The following is a 26,580-nucleotide window of genomic DNA, read 5'->3' as shown; positions in this document are numbered from 1 at the left end:
AAGCAGATTGTGAAGAACTTCAAAAAGATCTCACAAAACTAAGTGATTGGGCAACAAAATGGCAAATGAAATTTAATGTGGATAAATGTAAAGTAATGCACATTGGAAAAAATAACCCCAACTATACATACAATATGATGGGGGCTAATTTAGCTACAACGACTCAGGAAAAAGATCTTGGCGTCATCGTGGATAGTTCTCTGAAGATGTCCAAGCAGTGCACAGAGGCGGTCAAAAAAGCAAACAGGATGTTAGGAATCATTAAAAAGGGGATAGAGAATAAGACTGAGAATATATTATTGCCCTTATATAAATCCATGGTACGCCCACATCTCGAATACTGTGTACAGATGTATTATCCTCACCTCAAAAAAGACATTCTAGCACTAGAAAAGGTTCAGAAAAGGGCAACTAAAATGATTAGGGGTTTGGAGAGGGTCACGTACGAGGAAAGATTAAAGAGGCTAGGCTTCTTCAGCTTGGAAAAGAGGAAACTAAGGGGGGGATATGATAGAGCTATATAAAATCATGAGTGAAGTGGAGAAAGTGGATAAGGAAAAGTTATTTACTTATTCCCATAATACAAGAACTAGGGGTCACCAAATGAAATTAATAGGCAGCAGGTTTAAAACAAATAAAAGGAAGTTCTTTTTCACAGAGCACATAGTCAACTTGTGGAACTCCTTACCTGAGGAGGTTGTGAAGGCTGGGACTATAACAATGTTTAAAAGGGAACTGGATAAATTCATGGTGGCTAAACCCATAAATGGCTATTAGCCGGGAAGGGTAAAGAATGGTGTCCCTAGCCTCTGTTCATCAGAGGATGGAGATGGATGGCAGGAGAGAGATCGTTTGATCATTGCCTGTTAGCTTCACTCCCTCTGGGGCACCTGGCATTGGCCACTGTCGGTAGACAGATACTGGGCTAGATGGACCTTTGGTCTGACCCGGTATGGCTGTTATGTTCTTACGTTCTTATACATTCTATTATAGTTTACGTTCTTCAGCAACTACCACTATCCAACTAAGCAATCAAAACATTGACAAGGATGTCATGTTACCCTAAGCCTAGATGGTCAGAGCTATTTTGATTAGTTTAACCATGTAATAATTTTTCCCAGTGTGCATACAATTCAAGAAGTTGGGATTTTCACTAATATGACACATTTTAAAAAGGAGGCAATGACACTCACTCATTAACAATATTTTAACTTATACTTACTCACAATGCAAACTCTGAAAAACGAAAAAAGTAAGATAGTCACAACCTAACACACCGATTTCCAAGCAAAGGCTCATTATCCTGACACTCACCATAGCAATACAAAAAATACCCTCTTCAAATGTTTACGATAAAGCTAAGTATTAATCCTAAAATCTGTAATAGTTTTATTAATGCTTTCTACTAATTCATACAGTTTCAGCTTTGGACATCATCTTCTGGAGTCAGAGGATGTTGCTGCAATGCAAGTCTGAAAGTGAGTTGGCAGAGTGAGGACGAAAACCTGAGCAGTCTCCACTGTGCTGAAATGAGCAGGTCTGATCCATGATCATTAGTAATGTCCAGACAAGATGCTCCATTATGAGAAATAAAAGTTCCAGATAAAAGCTTTTGGGGAATGATTTTTTGTACCATATTTTTAACCATATTCACAGCAGAGCCTTGATCATATTAGCACTTACATTCCAGCTAATACTATTAGAGCTGCACACATGGTTTAAAAATGTTTTTAAAAAGGTAGGGCAGATGGTTCACCCCACGTTCCCTTCACCCTTCCAAAAAACTAAAAGTAAAGACCACAGACTTATACAGATTGGCTTGAATTTGATTTTACAGTAGTGTGTTACAGATGTAACTCCACTGTCTTCAATGTTAATCTGAAGTCATTTAATTGAAGTGACAGCAGAACAGGCCCTACATGTACAAATTTGATGCTTTCTGGGACCTTTAGCAGTCTCATATTAAAAAAGTGCAAACAAGTTTAAACACACAGCTTTTAGAAAGGCTCCATAGATAATACTCCTTTACATTTACAAGAACAAATGGATATAAATTGGCCATCAGGAAGTTTAGACTCAAAATCAGACAAAGGTTTCTAACCATCAGAGGAGTGAAGTTCTGGAACAGCCTTCCAAAGGGGGTAGTGGGGGCAAAAGAGATATCTGGCTTGAAGACTAAGCCTGATACGTTTATGGAGGGAATGATATGATAGGATAGCCTAATTTTGGCAATTAATTGATCTTTGACTATTAGTGGTAAATATGCCCAATGGTCTGTGATGGGACGTTAGAAGGGGTAGGATCTGAGTTACTAAAGAGAATTCTTTCCTAGGTGTCTGGTTGGTGAGTCTTGCCCACATGCTCAGGGTTTAGCTGTAGCTGATCGTCATATTTGGGATCAGGAAGGAATTTTCCTCCAGGGCAGATTGGCAGAGGGCCTAGGGGGGTCTTCACCTTCCTCTGCAGTGTGGGGCACGGAGGATTCTCTGCACCTTGAAGTCTTTAAACCAGAGGTGGGCAAACTACGGCCCGTGGGACCCATCCAGCCTGCGGGACCGTTCTCACCAGCCCCTGAGCTCCTGGCCCTGGAGGCTAGCCCCCCGGCCCCTCCCCTGCAGCCCCAGTTCACTGTGCCACCAACGTAATGCTGTGGGCGGCAAGCTCCTGGGGCAGCACAGCTGCAGTGCTCGGCCTGACCCGGTGCTCTGTGCTGTGCGGCTGGCTCCAGCCGGGAGGTGCAGCTGCCTGTCATGGTACAGCGGCGCCGTCAGCCACCGGTGCTCCAGGCAGCACAGTGAGGGTGCAGGGAGTGGGGGTTGGATAGAAGGCAGGGGAGTTCAGGGGGGGTCAGGGGCTGGGGGTGAGGATAGGGGTCGGTGCGGTCAGAGAGCAGGAAACAGGGGGGTTGAATGGGGGAAGGGATTCTGGTGGGGGAAGTCAAGAAGGAGAGGGGGGTTTGGATGGGGCAGCAAGGGGCAGTTAGAGGCCGGGGGCCTGGAGGCAGTGAGTAGGGGGGGTGGATGGGGCAGGAGTCCCAGGTGGCCGTCAGGGGCGAGAAGTGGGGTGGGGGAGTCGGATGGGGTAGGGAGTCCGCCACGTCTGCCTGTTTGGGGAGGCACAGCCTCCCCTAACCAGCCCTCCATACAATTTCCGAAACCCGATGCAGCCCTCAGCCAAAAAAGTTTGCCTGCCCCTGCTTTAAACCATGATTTGAGAACTTCAATAGCTCAGACATAGGTTAGGGGTGATTACAGGAGTGGGTGGGTGAGTTTCTGTGGCCTGTGTTGTGCAGAAGGTCAGACTAGACGATCATAATGGTCCCTTCTGACCTTAAAGTTTATGACTCCATGACATTTTCAACAATATAATGGGCCTTTCCTCCTGTTCCCAATGTGTGAGATTATACAGAATCATAGAATCACAGAATATCAGGAAGGGACCTCAGGAGGTCATCTACTCCAACCCCCTGCTCAAAGCAGGACCAATCCCCAAATCGCCTCCTCAAGGATTGAACTCACAACCCTAGGTTTATAGTTAATATATATATGGCAAACACTGTTAAGAACGGGACCAGGTCAAAACTGAATAGAGTCCCTAGTGAATTTATTTATGTAACTGTCAAGTGAGGATGGGAAGAAAGAAGGTACTATATTAATAAGAAGGATTTGACAAATCTGAATTTTGCAGTGGAACCTTTAGCTGTGAACAAAGGAGTCACCATCTCTATCTAGAAAAGTTACTTTTCAACTCAGGCTTCAGGAACGGATACTGAGTTGGCTTAAGACTTGATATAATTTGCTAGGGTATGGCAGAATATGCGCTTTGAAAGAGTGTTGCAGCATGACCCTTACATAGATTGACCAATTTAAAGGTCTGTGTAAGGTATTCCTTTCCCAGCTGAGCTTGCAGTGAGGGTATCTGGGATAAAAAAAATCATGTCAATGTATTGTTTTTACTGTTCTTATTTCTGTGCTTTTCTGTATTTCAAAAACAAAACATTTTTGTTTACTATGAAAATGTAGTAATTTTATATAAAGCAATTCAAACTGCCATGAGCAGCATAATCACCATCACTAAGGTGAGCAGACAAGAGGGACAGAGACAAAGGCCATGCTGGGCTCTTGTAAGCACAATGAAATCAAGACTATCTAGTATTTTAGATTTCTTTAAACTATACTTTTATTGCATTAAGTAATTTCCTTTCGTTTTTAAAACTCTTTTCAAGACATCCGGATTTTGCAAAAAGCCCTTGCAAAAGTTTAACTAGACATTTTGCTTTATATTCTAAGGTTAAATGAAATGATCCATTGAACCTCTTGCTCCTTTGATTAAGAGTTCCTGGAACACCCGAGCCTGACAGCCAGGAATATTACAATCTGCATTTAATTAAGGCTATAGCACCTAGGGTAGTTTGTTACAACGGAAAGCTGCAAGAAAAATAATGTAAAATCCTTTCCCTTGCTGAAAGGGATAATTCATTTTTAGTTCTAGTATTCACTGTAGGCTTGGTAGCAATATCATGTCTTATATCACAGTATTTTCAGAAAGCCAATACCTCCCCATACACGTTTGTTACAAAAACAAAACCATAAAAAAAACCCTAGAACACAAATGCAAAAAGCTTCAACCTCATAGTTACAAAGCAAATAAAAAATAATTAAAAAAAACCAAACACACAAGAATGTTCTTATCACCAAACGTTCCTATAAACAGGACATCTGGACTGCAGTGTGAACACAGCAACCTTTGCAACTACAGTATGATTATCTTGTCAATATGCTTGCATGCGGTCTCTAGACCCAGCGGTAATGAGTCTGTTTCTCAGACAGTCAAGTAACATTTACAGAAATGGATACCACAGCTCGTAACTCTTATTTCCCCTCTCCCTCTTAAAAACAGTAAATAGATGGCTGAGATACAACTCCGGCTCTGCTGAAGCCCTATGTATTTTGTTTGCTTTTGGGATGCTGTCCAAATGACTGAACAGTCCAAGCAGTTACTGATGAAATTGAAAGTTCAATTTGCGACAGATTTCATATAGTAGTGCCTTCCATATGGCAACAGTAGAAAAGGGTAGGTAGGGCTACACTTAAAATGCTGCTGCAGCTGTGCTGCTGTAGCACTTCAACTTAGACAGCCACTACGACGACAGCAGGGGTTCTCCTGTTGCTGTAAATTGGGGTGGGCAAACTTTTTGGGCTGAGAGCCACATCTGGGTGGGGAAATTGTATGCAAGGCCAGGGCAGGGGGTTGGGGTGCAGTGTGCAGGAAGGGGCTCAGGACAAGGGATTGGGGCAGAGGAGAGGTGCAGGGTGTATGAGTGGGCTCAGGGAAGGGGGTTGGGGTACAGGAGGGTTGTGGAGTGCAGGAGGGGGCTCAGAGCAGGGGTGCAGGAGGGCTGTGGGGTGCAGCAGGGGACTCAAGGCAGGGAGCTGGGGTGGAAGAGGGGTGCAGGGTATATGAGGGGGCTCAGGGCAGAGAGTTGGGGTGCAAGGATGCAAGGTGCAGGCAGGGGGCTTAGGGCAGGGCGTTGGGGGTGGGGTGCAGGTGGGGTTTGGGCTCCGGCCCAGCGCCACTTACCTAAAGCGGCTCTGAGGTGGCAGCAGCACACACCAGGGCAAGGGCAGGCTCCCTGCATGCCTGCCCTGGCCCCATGCTGCGCCACTCCATGAAGTGCTGTGGCCCTGGCGGGGGCAGGGACGGAGGGCTCCGGCATGCGCTGTCCTTGCCACGCCTCCAGGTACCTCCCCCAAAGCTCCCATTGGCAGCAGTTCCCCATTCCCAGCCAATAGGAGCTGCAGGGGGCAGAGCCTGGAGGCATGGATAATGCATGAAGCCCTCTGCCCCCCCCGCCTGGGGGGCCGCAGGAAAGTGGTGCCAGCCGCTTCTGAGAGCGGCGCAGGGCCCACAGCGCCATGGGGGGCAATCCCACAGGCTGGATCCAAAGCCAGGAGGGGCTGTAGTTTTCCCACCCCTGCTGTAGAGAATCCCCAAGAGGTGGTAGTTAGGTCGATGGAAAAATTCTTCTGTTAACCTAGCATTATCTGCTCCAGGGCTTAGGTCAGTTTAGCTACATCTCTTTGGAGCGTGTATTTTTCACACTCCTCAGAGACGTATCTATGCAAATAGAAGTTTTCAGTGTGGACCAGCTCAGGTAACCTCTCTCAACTTCAGAGTCACAGCTACCACTTCTCACACTGCAATCACAATTCATCCAGTACTGTACAATTTGAAAAGAATCTGAAAGATGTTGGTTTTCCACAGCAGGGCCTGCCTTTCGACTGTAGAGTCAGCTAATAGTCCTATAATCTCCTTGAATGCACATTCTTGGACTGAAGAAGCTGTATTACAAAGTGTGAGTCTCATCAAAAAGGGTAACTGATAAAACAAAATATGGAATGAAAAATACATTATCTATAAACTCATGTAAACAAATAATGCCGAAAACTCCCTAGATAGCCTACTCAAGGGACAACTTCAACACCACATTAGAAAAATCATTGTTTTATTTAACTTTTATTCCTGGGAGAATTCTGCACCACTGCACATGCACAGAATTCACATAGGTGCTGGAACTAAGGGTGCTGGGGGTGCTACTGCATGCCCTGGCTTGAAGTGATTTCCATCATACATAGAGTTAACAATTTGGTTCAGTGGCTCTTGGCATCCCCACTTTACAAACTGTTCCAGAACCCCTGAGAATGTATGTCCCCTGCAGAATTTTTTTTTCTCTACAGAAAATACTTTCTGCTGGAGAGGAGCTGCAGTTACACCTTTCAAGCACCAGGGGCTGCTATGGTGCCAGAACAGAGGACAGCCACTCCCCGGCAGGAGCAGCCAGCTGTGGATAGAGAGCAGAAGAGGCTGCGTATCTCACAGCGTCCTGCCCGTGGGGCCAGTTGAGATGACACGGGGATACCAGGGCTTCTGGGGGCGGGGTCACAGACTGGGATTCAAAAGTTAGTGGGGAGACTGACTGTGGGAGGGAGTGACTGAGTGAGGATGCAGGGATATATGGGGTTGGGGAGGAGGGATGTCAGAGATTATTTCCCTCTCCCTCAGACTTCCCCAAGCTTTTTCACTGCTTCTAAGGGGAGTGAGAAATATGTTTCTGTATTGTAGTATAAATGAATTGTTACTCAAAGTTCTGTATTAATATGCCTAGCAAGGAATCTATTTGTCAAAAGAACGTTTCCTGAATCTTTTTTGCTATCTGTCTTGTTACAGACATACTTGCTGATATGTATTTTTAAATAAATTACCAAAATACTTGAAACTGGCATGAGTATATGGTGTTATTTTCACAAATAAAATATGCAGAATTTTAAGATATTGTGTGCAGAATTTTTAATATTTTGGTGCAGAACTCCCCCAAGAGTAAGCTTTATTGTTAGTAAACATTTTAGCAATCCAATACAGATATCCAGTTTTTCACTCAGGAGTTTTCTCCAGGTTTGCAATTTGTCTTCTGCTGATTTTTTTTTTTTTTTTAAACATACATCCTGGTACTTGAATTTCATGTACATGAGTTAAAATGGGTCAACTTAAAATGACTGCTAGTGTGGGTGAACACTACAATCTGGCTTGTCTTCACTAGAATTTTACCTTGAGTTACCTAACTCTAGTTAACAGCACTTTTTCCTAGCGAAGAAGAGGCCTTGTTGACTTCAGCAGCCACCCATCCTAAATATATTCCCTTGGCACAACAGAGCACAGATCCTGCTCTCCCACCACCCCCAAAGTGTCACTTAATCAATGGGCACTTCTATTGGAGTCACAGGAAAAATGAATATCAGACCACTCCATTCCATAAACATAGGTATCCATATGTGACAGATTTGTTTGCCCACTTGCTCTTTGAGAGATGGGGAAGTAGGGTGATGGATGTGCACCAGTCTTCACAGAGAAGGAACAATCAGGCTTTGGAAACTCAACTCATCCATTCTTTCACAGAGAAAGAATTACAAGCATCAATCAGCAGAAGAGGGGAAAATAAACACCAACATGTGAAGTCTCATCAAAATAAGGAAGGGAAACTTTAACAGGCAAGATAATTCTAGAAGAGTTTCTATGAACCTATTAATTATTAATTTGAAGGCAGAACTGAATCATTAATCTCTCTTTAAATCTGACAGGGACTTTCCCATTAAACTAAACAAACTCAATTTGAAAAGTGTTTTTTTGCTAATAATTAAGCTACACAAGCAACCAAAGCTGCTTTCAGAAAGTTATTGTCCAGTAAATCTCATTACTCTTAAGTATGAATAACTATTGAATCAGCATCTATACTCTTAATTGTTTCACAGTTTGAGGAGAAGACTAGCTATGGACAAAACACATACTGCAAGAATGCGGATGCTTAGGAGGCAGGTAAAAATGTAAGTAATCTGCAGGATGTGAACTTGGCTGTTAATTCAAGCATCTTAAACTTATACCAATTACCAACTTTGGTAAAAGCAGCAAAGAGTCCTGTGGCACCTTATAGACTAACAGACGTTTTGGAACATGAGCTTTCGTGGGTGAATACCCACTTCGTCAGATGCATGTAGTGGAAATCTCCAGGGGCAGGTATATATATGCAGGCAAGCTAGAGATAATGAGGTAGTTCAATCAGGGAGGATGAGGCCCTGTTCTAGCAGTTGAGGTGTGAAAACCAAGGGAGGAGAAACTGGTTCTGTAATTGGCAAGCCATTCACAGTCTTTGTTTAATCCTGAGCTGATGGTGTCAAATTTGCAGATGAACTGAAGCTCAGCAGTTTCTCTTTGAAGTCTGGTCCTGAAGTTTTTTTGCTGCAGGATGGCCACCTTAAGGTCTGCTATAGTGTGGCCAGGGAGGTTGAAGTGTTCTCCTACAGATTTTTGTATATTGCCATTCCTAATATCTGATTTGTGTCCGTTTATCCTTTTCCGTATTCACCCACGGAAGCTCATGCTCCAAAACGTCTGTTAGCCTATAAGGTGCCACAGGACTCTTTGCTGCTTTTACAGATCCAGACTAACACGGCTACCCCTCTGATACTCAACTTTGGTAAGTTTATCTGAAGACCAGTTTCTAGGAGATCAGTGACCATATAACCAGGAGAGCTTACTCCTAGGATCCAGACTTGTTTTTCTGAATAAGAGATTCTTTTTTTCAGGTAAAAAAAATATAGCTTCAGAAAGGAACAAAATCACACACTTAATACTTATTTATGACAATGTATATTACACTTGTTACCATGAGCAGTTCTACAATTCCACTACAATTCCAATATACACAGCAGTGGTACACTCTTCATCTGGAATACTGTGTTCAGTTCTGATCACCCAATCTCAAAAAAAATTAACAGAAAGAGATTAAGAAGTAAGCAACAGAAATGATCATAGCAAAACTCTAAGATGAAGATTGAAAATATTTTCAATCTTCATCTCTACCTTACAAAGATGAATTTAAAAAAAAAAAGGATGCAATGAAAGTATACAAAACAATGAATGACATAGAAAAGGTAGATCAGGAACTTTTATTTCCCCACCCTTCACACTGAAAAATGATCATTTAATGAAACAGAAAGGTGGCAAATTTGAAACTGATCAAAGGAAATACACAGACAACCTTAAATCTGGTAATTCCTAACTTTCAAGTGCTTGACTTTGCAATTTTAGCACTCTTTAAACTAGTTTTTAAATGTAAAATAGAAATTGTGAGTTCTTTCTCTCTACTTTGCAGCAGTGTGGAAAAGGAAGGAGATTTAAGGTCATTCACTGACCAAAAACTTTAACACAATGTTAAGATTGACCAGCAGTGTCTCATTCCCTTCCAGAGCACATCAAATGCACCTATACTTAAACTTCTGAAAACCAGGAAATACATAGTTAAGTTATGAACCAGCCCCACCTCTCAACGTCAACTCTGCCCCCTTAAGCTGGCAAGAGCCACCGGGGTAATATTGTAAATATGTTTCCGCCAGGGCTGCGCTATAATAAGGCGACAGTGAAGCATGATTAAGTAAGCCTGCCAGTTTATGTGATATGTTATGTTGCACAGAATTGTATTCTCATTCACCTGCCTGCACTACAAGTGCCATTCACTGTGTTAGCTATATTGACTGGTGTAGGGATTACTTACAACATGAAGCAGTTCAGTATAGGCCAGGTGTAGCCAGCTGGTGTTCACTAGGAGTCTCACTAGGAGTCTCTCTACATTGCAGTTAGATACCCACGGCTACCTTGTGCCAATTGACTTGGACTCGCGGGAGTCAGGTTAAGGGGCTGTTTAATTGTGGTGCAAATGTTCAGGCTCGGGGCTGCAGCCTTGCAAGGTTTAAAAAAAAAAAAAAAGTCTCTTTACAGTTATTTTGAATTTTAAGAATCCTCTGATAGAATTTTCAGATTATACCAATTAAAAATAAACATGAAAGTATTGTCTGAGATTTGTGTATTAGGTGCACAAAATAAAAAGCACAGAACTGTCCAGGCTCTCGTGATTGCCTCTGTTTTCTCGGTACTGAACCTCTCTTTCATCCTTCTAAAAGTGATTTTTGTTAGTAGTATTAACTTCTAGAATTTCTAAGATGCCATTGGTATTTCTTGCTTTATCCTAATCTCTCCTCTTGTCCTTGCAACCACTGAGTCTCCATCATGCTTAGTAACTATTGTACACCCAAATCTAATCATTCACCTTGACCTTGCATTACACTTGTCCTTGAAAGCTTGCTCCCAAAATTACTCACATCACCTTGGTACTTCCACTATCAGCTAGTAATTCGGGCACTTGAGGCTATTCTGATTGAAATACACAATTAACAATTTTTCTTAAAATCTTGTGACAAACTGGGAATCATTTGGAGTTCTTCCCTTTGAGCGTTTTAAGTTCCTCTCGTTTCTTCCTCACAATAGAGTTTCTTGGAAGGTTTCTGTTCCTTCATATGGAGTCAGCTTGCTCTAGAGCTCAAAACTGTTATGAAATTGCCAGAAGCTTGGAATGAGCGACAGGAAATGGATCACTTGATTACCTGTTCATTCCCTCTGGGGCACCTGGCATTGACCACTATCAGAAGACAAGATACTGGGCTAGATGGACTTTTGGTCTGACCCAGAATGGCCATTCTTATGTTCTTAACTGCACACATGATGGCTCCCAGCACTTTGCTCCATAATTTTCTGCAAACTTTCCTCCTTCTCTGACCATATCCAGAAGACTCCTAGTTTCCTTTATATACTCAGTAACTTATTCCTCTCGGCCATCCTCCTGTCAGCTAGCTAGCGCTCTCCAGCATTGTTTTGTCACTGCACTTTATTTTGGCCTATTTTCTACCTCCCTTTCCATAATTTAAATGTACAGTGGTAATTTTGTTCTCATTTTCTTAAATAGACAATGTAATTTCTTCTTTTATTCTTTAAATTCCATCCAACCCCATCACAAGTGTGCTGAGAATCTAAATTGGCTTGCTATAGCTGTGCTCTAGCATGCTGAAATCCATAATACTGAAAATAATCTATCCTACTTTATTTCCTGCTCTAGTGATTTTTACAGGACTGAAAATCAGCACTGATTAATGTACTTTGCGTTGTGGTATCCTATTCTTGTGAATATCATTCATATAATTATATAGATATATAAATAAAGGTTAAGTGTATCCTGCACTAATTGAAGTACAGGGAAGCCCTGAGGTAACTGATTAGTAAGATATCTTGATACATGTCCAGCTTTAGTTCTGACATGCTAAGATACAAATCCCACTTCCTACCACTTCAGTAGCATAACACTTCCAACAAGGAGACACTAGCCCCATTGCCAAATGCAAATTGCTCTATGTTAGCTTCTGGGTTGCTACCAAGATGAAAGAGTACAGCAGTTGTATTGAACTATGTTTGTAAAAGATTTCATATCTTTATCCTTTAACATATGAAAAATATCAAATCGCTCTTAGGACATGAAATTATTTCACAATGAGTTAGTCCTACAGATTCACTTTATTTTCACAAATTTTGTATCTGCAATATTCAGTCAGCATGTAGGTGTGTGCACCTTATGAAGCCAACCTTCCCCATAGGTAGATGCCTTATAAACAGGGCCCATATATGTTCTGGAATTCCACAACGGTGGAATTCTCCCCTTGCTGACTAACTGTGCTCTCAAATGTAAGCTCTCTCAAAAGAAACATTATATGTTCCTAGCACTTAGCACTGCAAATAAATATTAAATGAATGTTACCAAAGTTGTGTTCTCTGCAGATAGACTACAACAATAGCTTTGGGAGAGGTGTGAATTGTTAAATCTTTAGGTTAACTATTTCACTGTTGATCAGGAACATTCATTTAATGTATTTATCCTACATTCCAAAATATATATTTTTAATCATAAAGACAAGCAAATATATGGTTCTTCCTTAAAGAGCATATAATCAAACTACTTCATGTTCCTTCTTTTGTTATTTTGTGCACTTGTGTACTAGAGACATTTAGCTCACTGCTCAAAGACCAGAACTGATTTGTCTAGATTAAATAAAACACACAATAACTTCCCAATAAATATAATGCAGTGTTTCCTCTAAGGGTATGTCTATACTATCTGCCGGATTGACGGGTAGTGTTCGATGCATCGGGGATCGACTTATTGCATCTCGTCTGGACGTGAAAAATTGATCCACAAATCGATGCCTGTACTCCACCTTGGCAGGAGGAGTAAGCGCAGTCGACGGGGGCGCCGCAGTCAACTCGCCGCCGTGATAACGGCCAAGTAAGTCGAACTAACATACTTGGACTTCAGCTATGCAAATAGTTTAGGTGAAGTTGCGTATCTTAGTTCGAAAACAACACCACCCCCCGCAAGTGTAGACCAGCCCTAAAAGGGACCATTTAAGACTAATAGTTAGGCTAAGTGATTTACCTAAAACCAGACTTCTCCCTTCCTGAGCCCCAAATACTCTGGTTCATCATCATCAATACTCTGCATTTAAAAAACATCTTCCCATTTAAGAACCATACAGTGCTTTACAGACAGTAATAAATTAAGCTTCATACTCCCCCCTGTATGTTATGCATTATCCTCATTTTATAGATGGGCAAGTTCTTTAACCTTTGTGTGCCTCAAATTTTAAGGTCACCTAGTGAGTTAGTGGTAAAGTCAGAAACAGAACTCAAATCTCTTCATGTAAAAACACAAGATCTGGGAGCAATTAGACCATGTTCTCTTCCAATATTGCAAGCTTTACATAGAATTAAACTAGTAAATGTATAATTACTTTATGAGTTTGCTTGCCTTTTGTATTCTAAATAGATTTAATTTTTGTGGCTCAGTACAAAAGTTCTATGATTATGAGAGTCTCTCCAGTTCAAAGTTGATCATCACTGAATTACATATGTACTTTCAAATAATTAAGGGAACCACATCATGAGTGGGCTTTTATCTAAGGTAGGAACTAGACAATTTATAAAGTACTATACTTTCTAAAACAGGAAGAAAGATACTTAATTGGTCAATTAATTTTGAAGAAGAGTCAATAATACTGAAAAAATAGATTTGAGCAACCAGATTTGAAATTTAATATAAATCTAATATTTTAAAGAGAATACCAAAGGACATCCATTCTTACAGTTTTTCCAGCACTTCCATGCTTACTTTTCTTTTCCTGCTGCTGCCACTCTTTTCTTAGGTCACGTCTACACTAGCACTTATGTCAGCAAAACTTTTGTTGCTCGGGGTGTGAAAAAAAAATGCGCCCCTGAGCAACGTAAGTTTTGCCGGCATAAGCACTTACGTGCATACAGGGCCGGCTTTAGGAAGTGCGGGGCCCAATTCGAACATTTTCGGTGGGGCCCTGGCAGGGATGACTTTAAAAAAAAAATGGAAAAAAAAGCCTCTCATTTCTGTCACATATTATTTACTTTCCATAACTATATGAATAATAAAATTATATAGTATATACATTGCATCATATATGCTGTTGATTGGCTATTAATGACTGTCGTTTCAGATGTGTGGGTCCCCGCCACTCCCTGGGGGTGTGCACATGTGTTGGTCCCAGCTGCTCCCTGCCCCCCTCATTGAAGCGGGTGTGCAGGGTTACTGCCCTGGAAACTGCAGGGCAGCAGTGGACATGGGGCTGGCTGGAGGCAGGGCAGGGGCTGACTGGAGGTACGGTCTGACTGCAGGCAGGGCAAGGGGTGTAGGGCTGGTTGGAGACAGGGGGTGTGGGGCGGGCTAGCTTCAGGCAGGGCCGCAGAGGGGTGCAGCAGGGGTTTGCAGGGCTGAAGACAGAGGAGTGCGGGACTGGCTGGCTTCAGGCAGTGGGGTGCAGCAGGGGTTGACTGGAGACAGGGCAGGGGGTGTGGGCTGGGCAGGGTGTGCAGGGCTGGTGCGGGCAGCAGTGTGTGTGGGGCTGGCTTGCTTTGGGCAGGGCTGCAGGGCTGTGTGGCAGGGGTTGGCTGGAGACAGGACAGGGGGTTTGGCAGGGCCTGGCTGTGGGCACGGGGTGCAGAGCTGGCTGCAGGAAGGGAGGGCTGGACTGCTCTGGACAGGTCAGGGGGTGCAGCAGAGGCAGCTGGAACCCCAGCCCTTTAAGTAGCCACCAAACCCCCTTCTACCCCTCCCTGGACCTTTTAAATAGCCGAGGGAGCGCTGGGGAATGCATGGGGGAGGCGGGGCTCCAGCGGCTATTTAAAGGACCGGGGTGGCAGAGGCAGCTGGAGCCCCGGGCCCTTTAAATAGCCCCCGGAGCCCCTCACTGCCCCAGGGCTCTGGGTGCTATTTAAAGGGCCCAGAGCTCCAGCCGGGGTCGCGGGGCTTGCCACGCTCTGGCTGGAGCTCCAGACGGGAGAGCGGGGCTTGCTGTGCTCCAGCTGGAGCCGCCGGGCTTGCTGCACTCCGGCCGGAACACGGAAAACCCCGCGGCCTCGCTCTCCCGGCCGCAGAGCGGCAAAGCCCCGCCGCCCTGCTCTCCTGGCTGGAGCCCCGGCCGGAGCGCAGCAAGCCCCGCCGCCCCGGCTGGAGCTCTAGCTGGGAGAGTGCGGCCGCGCCACACTCCTGCTGGCGCTTCGCTCAAAGGAGCGGGACCATGGAAGACCCCGGAGCAGACCGCAGCCAGGGACCGGGGTAAGTGAAAAAAAAAATTAAAAAGGTGCCTAAGGCGCAGGGCCCTCTTAGGCGCGGGGCCCAATTCCCCCGAATCGGCGTAAAGCCGGCCCTGCGTGCATAGCACTATGTCAGCAGGAGACACTCTCCTGCCAACATAGCTACCGCCACTCATTGAGCTGGTTTTATTTTGTCATTGGGAGAACTCTCTCCCATCAACATAACACGGCTACACAAGCGATCTTACAGCAGCACAGCTACATCAGAACAGCTGTGCTGCAGTAAACTTGTAAGTTAGACATGGCCTCAGTGGCGTTCCTTTTTAGCAGAGAAGTGAGCAATGATGCCACCTCCCTATCCAAAGGCAATCAGTTTGCCACCATCAGCAACCACTATGTTGTTTAAAAATAGAAATCAATCTCAAAATGTGATTTGGCAAACAGCAGCTTAAACATTCAGTAGTTCTCTTTCCCTTCTTCTCCATTTGCTATTTGTCCTTCCTAAAATGCATGACATGAAAAGAAACATCTCAAATACAATTAACAGCTAGACAACAAAGAATATCACGTCATATAAATTTTAACACAAATCCAGCATGTGAATCACAATCTTCTTAATAAGAGTGCTCTTTGTATAACCAGCTCCCAGAATATGATATTTCAAACAGTTGTCTTCATTTTCTGATAAAGACTACTGTGACTTTTCAGGGAGTCACCAAGAGGCCTTGCCAGGAGTTAAGGCAGCGACTGCTTCCTCCCAACATCTGTCATAACTGAAAAACCAATGCCTTTACATTTCTTACAACCTGCTGCATCAGTTTTTTCAATATGGTTAGTTCTCACATATGTTACATACCTGCCAAACAAATGGCACAGAAAAACAAGATTCTGAAAATTCTAGAGCATAGTAGGACATTTTCTACACTCAAAAAATTTTGCATACTAAACACAATAAAAAGATCATGGGACTTAAGGTCCACTGCAATAAGGCTCAGGACAATAATAATCCATTTGATGCAGGAAAGACCATCTCTGGTCTTTGAAGAACTCATCTGAATCTTTGGTACTTTCCCTTCCACACAGGAACCATGAAATGGTGTGGTGAGACAACAAGAAGGGGACCAGAAAGATGAGGTGACTGAAAGAGATACCCAAGACTTTATCATTATAAAGCAGACTAGAGGGAAATCTCACACTGCCAGAACTTTGTATTTTTTCTGTGATTAAATAAAGGCTCCATTCTCCAGAGATCTCAGTTTGGTAATTCTATCATCACTAACAGATTAAGAAAATCACTTTTTTTTGTTAAATTGTTTACTGTTGGACAGGAAGGGCAGGTCACCCTTCAGTACTGACACATCTGTTGCAATACAACAGAAAATGCATTTTACAAAGTGGGTAAAAAGAACTTAGATGGGGAAACTTATGCATAGAGAGAAATCTACCTTTCTAACACCACTCCTAATGCCAACTGATATGTTACATACATCACTCATATTTACTAGAGATACTGATGCACATAACAGGTATCACCACTATTTAAAGTCCAAGTTTCTTCAGACTCCTTCTCTTTTCAATGAGCCTTTCAAATGTATTTAATGTTATTCTTAACAAGCACTCATAGTATAACAGTAAATATATTTATATTAGTTTAAAAGAAGAAAGATTCTAATATGCAATTAGTCAGGCAACTTCAGAGTTCTTCTCTAGAACAGACAAAATATATAGTTCATACAAGCAAAATCATCAAGCTATTGACTGTAGAGGGTCCCTTTCACAAAATCCAAAGATTCATCAAAAAGACAATGCATTTCATTTGTCATCCCAAGGACAATGGGACTTCAATGATATTTAACTGTTTGTCAGTGGGGATGAGTTTGGAAGTCTTATAAATGAAAACAGAGACAGACTAACATTTCTACTGTCATCAATAAAGCAGTTCAAAGGCAGTGTCAGTAAGATATAGTGATTGATTTCACAGTTCATTGGTTCAGACAGTGTTTGTAAACCACTGACCCAAAAACACAAAGGATTGCTCAGGGCCTCTTTAATAGAGTATGTCAACTGAAGAGACTTACAGACTGTTATACAATGGAAATCAATTGGAAACCAAAGGGTGGTCTGACAATGTTTCCTAAAAATCCGTTAAAGAATTTATTTTAAACAAGCCATATTAACCTAGTTAACTGAACAGTGGTCAGACAATGCTAAATTAGCAAACTTTTCTAATCCCTCTCCCTCCTTCCTGACTCCATAATATGCAGTTGTCTCCCCTGATCACAGCACTACTGTACAGCTACTAAAACCTTGCTAGGAAACTGCCATCAGTATCTAATTACAGTACAGCTAATTGATTTTCAAAAACACATGTATAGGTCTGAAGTCAAATGAATGAAATTAACCAGCAAAAGTCAAACATTTTAAAAATGCTAAAGATCCAATAGCTAATTCAAAAGCTTTAATGCAGATTCAAAATTGACATTATAGTACTAAGGTGCTAGTAAGACTGGACTGCTTCAGATCTTCAGTGCAGAAAGATCCTCATTTAATGTTACAACTATCATCTCCCCTTAACTTTTATTGATACTTAAGACGGCTGGATTCTATTGTGTACATTCCAAAATTGCACGCAAAAGAAGCATCTCATAATGCATCAATTAACTTTACAAGGTTGTGTCCATTATAAAATGAACTTTCCTAGAAAATGTTTCAGGCACTTTAGTGGTATCTACGCTAGTCCTTTTCCAAAAAAAAAAACAAAAAACAAACAACAAAAACCTTTCAAGTGGTTCTGCTCCATCACCAGGAATATTTAAATAGACAGGGCTCCTGCAGCAGCCAGCACCGTGCACAGAGTAAGTGTAAATGACATTGTAGTGAAAACACCAGTGACCAGAAGCGCTTTGTCTACACTAGCATTTCACACTGTTGACACTATCTGTGGAGCTAACTTGGTGGTATCAATTTTAGGAAACATTGGTGGGGGGTGTTATAAAAAACCCCACCCCAGAATGGATCCCTCATGGAAAACCACATTTTCATTCTAAAGCTCTACTATGCAGTTAATGAATTTCATGTGTGGAGGCCTCAAGTCAGTTACAAACTCCTCATAGAGCCCTCCACTGTCTGTTCACTGCTTACTCTCTTCCCCACTATTTTTACATTTGAAAGAGACGACAAATATAGAAACTTTGCCTACTGAATCTCATTTCCAGAAACCTAGACCTAAACTAATGGTAAAGCAACAAGCTCAAGGGCTCCTGTATATTCCTCTCAAGATGCACATATTGTGCTTTTGTAGCAGACTGCAACTGCACATTTAAAATTAAAACATGGCAGAGCAAGGGCTAATTTAACAATAGGGTTGCCAACTTTCTACCTGCACAAAACCAAACACTCTTGCCTGCCCCATCTGTCCTCCGAGTCCCTGCCTCTGCCCCATCCCTTATCCAGGGCCCTGCCCCGCTCACTACATTCCCCTCCCTTGCCCTGTCACTCACTCTCCTCATCCTCACTCACTCACTCAGGCTGGCTCATGGGTTGGGGTGTGGGAGAGAGTGAGGGCTCTGGCTGGGGATGCAGGCTCTGGGCTGGGAGGTGGAACTGAGGGGTTTAGGGTGCAGGAGAGGGCTCTGGGCTGGGGGAGTGGAACTGCAGGATTTGGAGCATGGGAGGAGGCTCCGGGCTGAGGCAGGGGGCTGGGTTGGGGGAGGGGGTACAGGCTCTGGGCTGGGGGTGCAGGTTTCAGGGTGGGGTCAGAAATTAGGAGTTCAGGAGGGGCTCCAGGCTGAGGCAGTGGGTTGGGGTGTGTGTGTGGGGGTGAGGGCTCCAGTTGGGGGTGTGGGGCCAGGGGTGAGGGATTTGGAAGATGGATCAGGGCTGGGGCAGCAGGCTAGGGCATGGGATGGAGTCAGAGGTGCAGGCTCTGGGCAATGCTTATCTCAAGCAGCTCCTGGAAGCAGTAGCATGTCCCCCCCCCACGTGGAGGCAAGGCCAGGCAGCTCTGTGCACTGCCCTGTCTGCTGGCGCTGCCCCCGCAGCTCCCATTGGCCGCAGCTCCCAGCCAATGGGAGCTGCGGAGCCGGTGCTTGGGGTGGGGGAAGTGTGCAGAGCCCCCTGGCTTCCCTTACTCAGAGGAGCCAGAGGACGAACATGCGGCTACTTCTGGGAGCCGGGCAGAGCCACGGCAGGAAGGGAGCCTGCTTTAGCCCTGCTGTGCCGACAACCAGACATTTAATAGCCCAGTCAAGGATGCTGACCGGAGCCACCAGAGTCTCTTTTCAACCTGGAATTCCAGTTAAAAGCCAGACACTTGGCAACCCTATTTAACACCCTTATCATAAAAATCAACAATTATTCCAAATGTCTAAAAAAAATTTTACATATGATTGCATTACACTAACACAAATTAATTATAAAATAGAGAAGCAATACAGCACAATCCAAGACATGTTTTATCAGTATATTAAAGGTGCAAGACTAAAGCCCCAATCCTGCAAAAATATACTTATATAATTTTAATCATGGAGCTTATGTCTGATTTCGATGGGCTCTCTCACATGCTTAAGGTTAAGCACATTTGAAAGTCTTTACCAGATTGGAGGCTGTGCTAGTCCTGTATCATTTAAGTTCTAATAAGTGTGTCATTAAGGGAGAAAATCGGGGGATATTTCAAGCTAGGAAGTTATTTAACACTACTCTGTCTTTTTCCACTCTTAAGCACTAAGACTAAAATGTTGCTTTACATGTTAATCTTAATTTGTTTTCCAGTGCTCACTTGAAGAGTTGGTATTGCTGAAAGAATTAGAAGCTGTGCGGTAAAATAATCATGGAGATGCAACATTGCCATAATCCCTCTAAATGAAGCAGTGGAAAGGAGTTTTCCGCAAAAAGGAGTCTGCACAGGTCCTCTTTCTTACATGATGAGAACAAATGAGAAGAAATCCTGTCTGCTATTTTAAATTTTCATCATACACTGCCCACCTAACATGCAGTCCTTTTGACATTAGTTGATTGTTGCATTGCCAACCCCAGCTCAAAAATCATGAGGCAGTGTCAAGGTATTATTCCCACTTTGAACTTTAGCATCCAAAAGGTGAGGACCTGCATGTACCCTTCTAAGCTTAATTCCTAGTTTAGAGCTGATAACGCTACCATCAACCAAAAATATAGTGTTTTGGTACACTTTCTGTCCCCCAAAAACCTTCCCTGGGGAACCCAAGACTCAAATCCCTTGGGTCTTAGAATAGAGAGAAATAAACCATTCCTCCTCCTTTCCCCGAGAGATACACTGAACCAAACTCCTTGGATCCTAAAACAGAGAGGAATTAACCTTTCCCCCCACCACTCCCTGGTGAGTTGAGACCCAATCCCCTGGAGTTTTACACAAGGAAAAAAATCAATCCGGTTCTTAAAAAAAAAAAAAAAGAAAGGTTTTAATTAAAAAAAGAAAAAGTAAAAAAAAACCTCTCTGTAAAATCAAGATGGAAAATGTTTACAGGGTCTTCAGCTTATATAGATTAGAGGGAATCCCTCCCCACTAGCCTAAGATACAAGTACAGCAAACAGAAGAAAAAATATCCTTCCAGCAAAAATACACATTTGCAAATTAAGAAAACAAACAAAGACTAATCCGCCTTCTATCTAGTACTTACTATTTGGAACATGATAGACTGTTTCAGAAAGACTGGAGAAACCTGGTTGCATGTCTGGCCCCTCTTAACTCCAAGAGAGAACAAACAATTAAAAAAACCAGCACAAAACAAAGACTTCCCTCCACCAAGATTTGAAAGTATCTTGTCCCCCGATTGGCCCTTTGGTCAGGTGTCAGCCAGGTTCACTGAGCTTGTTAATCGTTTACAGGTAAAAGAGACATTAACCCTTAACTATCTGTTTATGACAGGCAGATTCTCCCCTTCCCACTCTCACTCCCACCCCCCAAAATGATGAGATTTTATTTTAATTTTAAATAGTGCTTTCCAGTCCAGAGATTTGGGGCCACATTTTTAGACCGTCTTTTGAATTTTGAAGTCCCCCTGCCCACTCCCAATGTGTCTGAGACAATAAGGGTGTACAACAGAGAGTAACATGATATTGGCCCCTACTGCAAGAGCTCCACTGAAGGATTCAAACGAGACATGGCCCCATCGTACTAGGCAGTTTGCAAATACATAGGTACAAGACAGTCCCTGCTTACGACATAGTAGGAAGTATGGTGATGAGTTTGTGGTATGGGAATTAGAAATGGGAGACTAAATTTATCTCAAATAGAATATACCAAACATCCATTGGATGGAAACAACTTTTAAATCACTGTTGAGCTGGGCAGGATTCAAACTGGTGACCTACAAGTGAAAGGTTCCATAGCTTATTAGCAATGCCCTAAAGCATCCAGTTCCGAACAAGCGTTACTGTTGTACCTTTGCTAATGAAGCTTCCTTTCTGGTAAGATAATGTTCATTAAATCATGCTCTAACCTTTTTGAAGCTGATATTGAAAGGGTCTTCCACTCTCTGGATTTACAGAAAAGTCTCCAACACACTGCTCTCAAGAGATGGACATTGAGGGCTTGTCTACACAGCGGGATAATGTGCACTAGAGGGTGTGATTTCTAAAGATCAACATGTTGCCCATTAACTGGTCAGTGTAGACCCTGCAGGTGTGCACTTAAGGTCCCCTAGTGCACTTAAACTTAATACTGTTTCAAACAACATTACTTTAAAGTGCACTAAGGAAGTTTTATTGCGCACCAGCAGAGTCTACGTGGACTAATAAATGTACAACACATTAGTGTACTTTAGAAATCACACCACGGTAGTGCACATTACTGCATTGTGTAGACCAGCCATAAATCTGCCACATCCCTATTATTAAAATGGACAACTCTCATCAAATACAAATACTAAAAAAGCATCAGTAAGACAAATATTAGCACAGTGTGATGGGTTGGGCCTCTTGGGGAAGTCACCTGATGTGCTGAGATACCACTGAGTCTACCTTTAACCTGTCTTGCTGAGCCAGGCTCTTAAAACCTCCTCTAACACACACATAGGCAGGGCCACACTCAGCTGCAGACCAGCTCTGGGAAGACTCAGCTTAAGGGACTTGCTCCAGTACTCAGATGTCCACCTCCACCTGAGTACAGACCCAAAGATATATTATATTTGCCTCTTCCCTCAATGTGGAAGAGGGTAAGCACAATTTCTCACCGCTCTCAAATTAGAAATCACATAAACCGGGTTATATTATAAACTACAAATAAATTTAACAACTATAACAGGTGTATTTTAAGTAGATATGGTGGTAGCAGACAGAACAAGGCAGATTTCTAAAAAAATAAAACAGAGCATGCAAACTGTGCTTAATACACTAAAGAAACTGGTTACATTCAAGTTCTCACCCTAAGTGTGGTTCTAATAATCTTCTTCACAGGCCAGACACCCTTCCAGCCTGGGCCTAGTTCTTTTACCCTGTTCAGTCTTAGTTGTTTCCAGCAGTCATCTTGGGTTGGGTAGCAGAGGAGAACTGACCACCACTCCCCTCCCTTACATAGGATTTGCAAAAGGCGGGAGTCCTTTGTTTCCTAATTTGACCCCCCTTCCCGTACAGTGGAAAGTTACAAGAAGTCCCAGGTAATGTTTTAGTATCAGGTGACAAGGCCATCTGACTCTGTAGGGCCTTTGTAGCTATTCTTTACAGGCTGATCCTAAGGTTCACAGGAAGACAAAGCTTTTTTACAGTCCATTGTTGTCCTTGTTGATGGGCCATCCGCTCTGTCTGGCTTTTCCATTGTTGTACCTGAAGTGTTGGCAGTGGGCGTCACCCAAAGTAGCATAGTTGAAATACAGGTATACAGTCAATATTCCTAATTTCAGATATAGAAATGATACTTGCATACAAATAGGATAATCGCATTCAGCAAATCATAACCTTTCCAATGATCTCACATGAGCCATCTTGCATAAAAAGAACAGGAGTACCTGTGGCACCTTAGAGACTAACAAATTTATTTGAGCATAAGCTTTCGTGGGCTACAGCCCACTTCTTCGGATGCATAGAATGGAACATATATTGAGGAGATATATATACACATACAGAAAGCATGAAAAGATGGGAGTTGTCTTACCAACTCTGAAAGGCCAATTAAGTAAGAGAAAAAACACTTTTGAAGTGATAATCAAGACAGCTCAGTACAGACAGTTTGATAAGAAGTGTGAGAATACTTACAAGGGGAGATATATTTAATGTTTGTAATGGCTCAGCCATTCCCAGTCCCTATTCAAGCCTAAGTATATTGTATCTAGTTTGCATATCAATTCCAGCTCAGCAGTTTCTCATTGGAGTCTGTTTTTGAAGCTTTTCTGTTGCATAAAGTATATCACAGTAATATCATATTCATATCATAAGGATTTTTTCATAAAGAATATGGAAGAACATGTCACATACAACTTTGCAATTCACTTCTACATATAATATTTCACAACATAAAATAATTCCAATGATTACTCCGAAGTCTCTGCTGGCTGACAAAATCCAGGAAGCGTGACTTCAGTGATTGGACAGCTACAAAGGGTGAATGAAGAGGACCTGGTGAAGATAGCTTAGCATGAGACAGTGGTAGGAAAGAGATTCTGAGGAAAGCCAAGGAAGTAAAGGGTGGATTGCATCAGAGATGATGGTATGCAGGTGGACCTTAGTGCTCTCGCAGACAGACAAAGATGGTGGATGCTTGCATGATGACCTGACCTCAGATGATGGGATACGAGGAAGAAGATTACTCCAGGGTCCTTGCACTAACATTTATGACGTATTTCTTTGATGCCATATGGGTTCATCAGGCAGCGTTTGAACCCACAACTTACAGATCCACAGCAACGGCCTCCTATACTTCTATTATAGGAGTAAGTAGTGATGGGAAAACATGTTGTAATTCTCTATGAAGACCACCTCATGCATGGGGAGACACCACACACTTTGCCACTGGGTTACACAAGTACTGGTGACACAGCAAAGGCTGGGCATCATGATTCAAGGGTTCTGTTCCTGGCTCTGGGAGTAGATCGTGGTCTTAGTGGTTGTAGGCAGCACAGTCAAATGTAACAATGTTTCCATTTAGGGCATGTGGGGACCTGAACCTAGCACCTGAAGCTGTAAAAATATAAGCCTTTACCACTTGAACTAATGAACCAAATCACTTAGCATGGAAGTAGCAGCAGAGAAAAAATCTCTATGTGTAGCCTAATTGCTCAAGGATGACACAAAGAACCACACTTGTTAGGGTGGGTTACACAGGCACCTAATTTAATGTACTCTTTCCAAAAGACTGTGTTGCAAACTGGATGGGACTGTAATCAGAGATCTTAGGTCCCATTCCCAGCTTTGCCTGAAATGACCTTATGCAAGCTCTCTGTTATTTTATCTGGAAAAGTCGTGAATGATAGTTACTCCCTCCTTCTCCCAAGGTATCAGACCTTGGCTCATAATACAAGTTGTTAAAGGCAAAGAGCTGGAACTAGAACTCATGGTAACTGAGCGTGCAGCTCTCACTAGTCTAGGTATCTATTTAATGCACCTATATTGGCATTATCACAGAATCTCAGTTTTTAATATATTTATTCTTCCAACACCCCTGTGACATAAGGAAGTAATATTATCCCCATTTTACAGATGGGAAACAAAGGCACAAGGGAGACTAAGTGACTTGCCCAAAATCACTCAGGAAGTCTGTGGTAGATCAAATTCATTCTTCAAAGTGCCAGGCTAGAGTCCTAAACACTGGCTCATCCTTCTTTTTAGGGTATTGTATGCAGAAGTCTGTCTGTCTTCCTTCCAAAAATCATATGAAGACTGCAGATTTTCATATTATCATGACACTGCCTGCAGCAATGGCCAATTATGATAGATTTGTGAGTCAGACCAACAGACACTAGACAGGATAACAAAAAAAGAAGCCCAAACTGTGAGTCTCCAAAGCACTGAATTGATCATGGAAGCAGGAGTCTCATCACTAGCATTTGTCTCTTCCGGTAATTTTTATCATTACAGTGGTACATGGATGCCCCATCTTACATTGGGGCCTTATTCTGGTAGACACCGTAATTGCACATTGTAAGAGACAATCCTTGCCCTGAAGATTTTAGAGTCTAAACAGAACACAGGTAAGTAGTGGGAGAAAATAATTTTTACCCTGTTTTGCAGGGGGTTTGAATTGAAGCACAAAGAAATTAAGTGACTTGTCTAAGATCACCCCAGTAGTCTGCGGCAGAAAAGGAATTGAACCCAGTCCCCATTACCTTAATCACAAATTGCTATTCTCCTCCCAGGTGAGGTTTGAGGCACACTGACAAGACACTGCGGGGAACTCTCTCTACCATTATGTGTGCCATATTGCTCTATAGATAAAGATGGCTTCATTCTATTATATAGACAACAAGAATTAACCACATATTTCAGCCCAGAACTTTAACAACATTCATTACAAGAAAAACGTATTAACAATAGCAGCCTTCAACAGACTATTGCAGTAAGATATATATGCAAGACTACAGTACTTGAACTGAAATATATTTTTCTTTTTGAATGCACATGAAGGCAATTGCATTAGGAGAAGAGCGCATGTAATAAGTCTCCCCTTACAATCAATAGTTAAAACAGATTCTATTTTCTCCGTATTATCACAAATGTAGATTTCGAGAAAGACGGAACACTTGTTGTTCTTTGTGTCTGATAATGATAATCAAGGTTTAAAATATGTTCTGACATATATGGTCATTCTACACTTATTTCAATATCAACAAAAGATACTGAAACCTCAGAGCCCCACTTCAATTACAGAATTAAAAATTACAGACTACTTTTCACAAATATGAAAATGTACTGCACTTTAAAAATGAATAAAACATTATTTTCTATAAAGAACAAAACATGTATCCAAGTTATTTTGAAAATCCTCTCCAATCTGAATTACCAGAAGTGTGGACACCACAAATGCATATTCCAGAGTAATTTATTAACCATCAATGAAACTTCAACACTCTTCATCATTTTGCAGACACTGATCCCAACAAATTTAATCTATACATAAGAAAGACTGTAAAGAATATTTGCAATAATTATTAGAAGTACACACAAAATAATTGAAGTTCTAAGAATCAACAGGAGTCGTATAGCGTTGGTCTAAAATATCCAATAAGCCAGAGGCAACCTTTCACTCGCAACCCATGGGACTTTCAGCACATGGATCAAAAGGGAAACAATCTCTTTTGAAGCCACTTTCCCACACATCCCAAAAAGGCCTTACAGCCAAAATCCAGATTTTAGCTTTACTTATAACATTGGTAGAGGTGGATTTACAGTAAAGCAGAGGGTACCCTTGCATGGGCACCCCTCAACGACAGGGGGTCCCAGGGCCAGGCAGCTGCGGGGGCAGAAGCTTGGCTGTGCTGGCTCCTGAGGCTCCTGCTGCAGGCTCCATACCCCCTGGCAATGAAACTCTCCCCTCCCCCTCCCCTGAGCATGCCACATTCCCAC

The 26,580-nt window shown here is 42.6% G+C and overlaps 1 protein-coding gene across 2 annotated transcripts in view; it reads right to left on the bottom strand.

Annotated features, from left to right (window-relative positions):
- Positions 1–26,580, bottom strand: part of PEAK1 (pseudopodium enriched atypical kinase 1) — a 255,770-nt gene that overhangs the window by 212,751 nt on the left and 16,439 nt on the right. The window contains exon 4 of one of the 2 annotated variants that reach the window (XM_050966965.1): positions 25,344–25,465. The exons of the other annotated variant lie outside the window; for it this stretch is intronic. The gene's annotated coding sequence lies outside the window, so the exon portion shown is untranslated. The remainder of the gene's footprint in view (positions 1–25,343; positions 25,466–26,580) is intronic. 2 annotated transcript variants of the gene reach the window in all.

The sequence above is a fragment of the Gopherus flavomarginatus genome, chromosome 9 (genome assembly GCF_025201925.1).
Source record: "Gopherus flavomarginatus isolate rGopFla2 chromosome 9, rGopFla2.mat.asm, whole genome shotgun sequence".
In the NCBI taxonomy this organism is placed as follows: domain Eukaryota; kingdom Metazoa; phylum Chordata; order Testudines; family Testudinidae; genus Gopherus; species Gopherus flavomarginatus.
The sequence above is the reverse complement of the archived record's forward strand: the minus strand, read 5'-3'. Positions and strand labels throughout refer to the sequence as shown.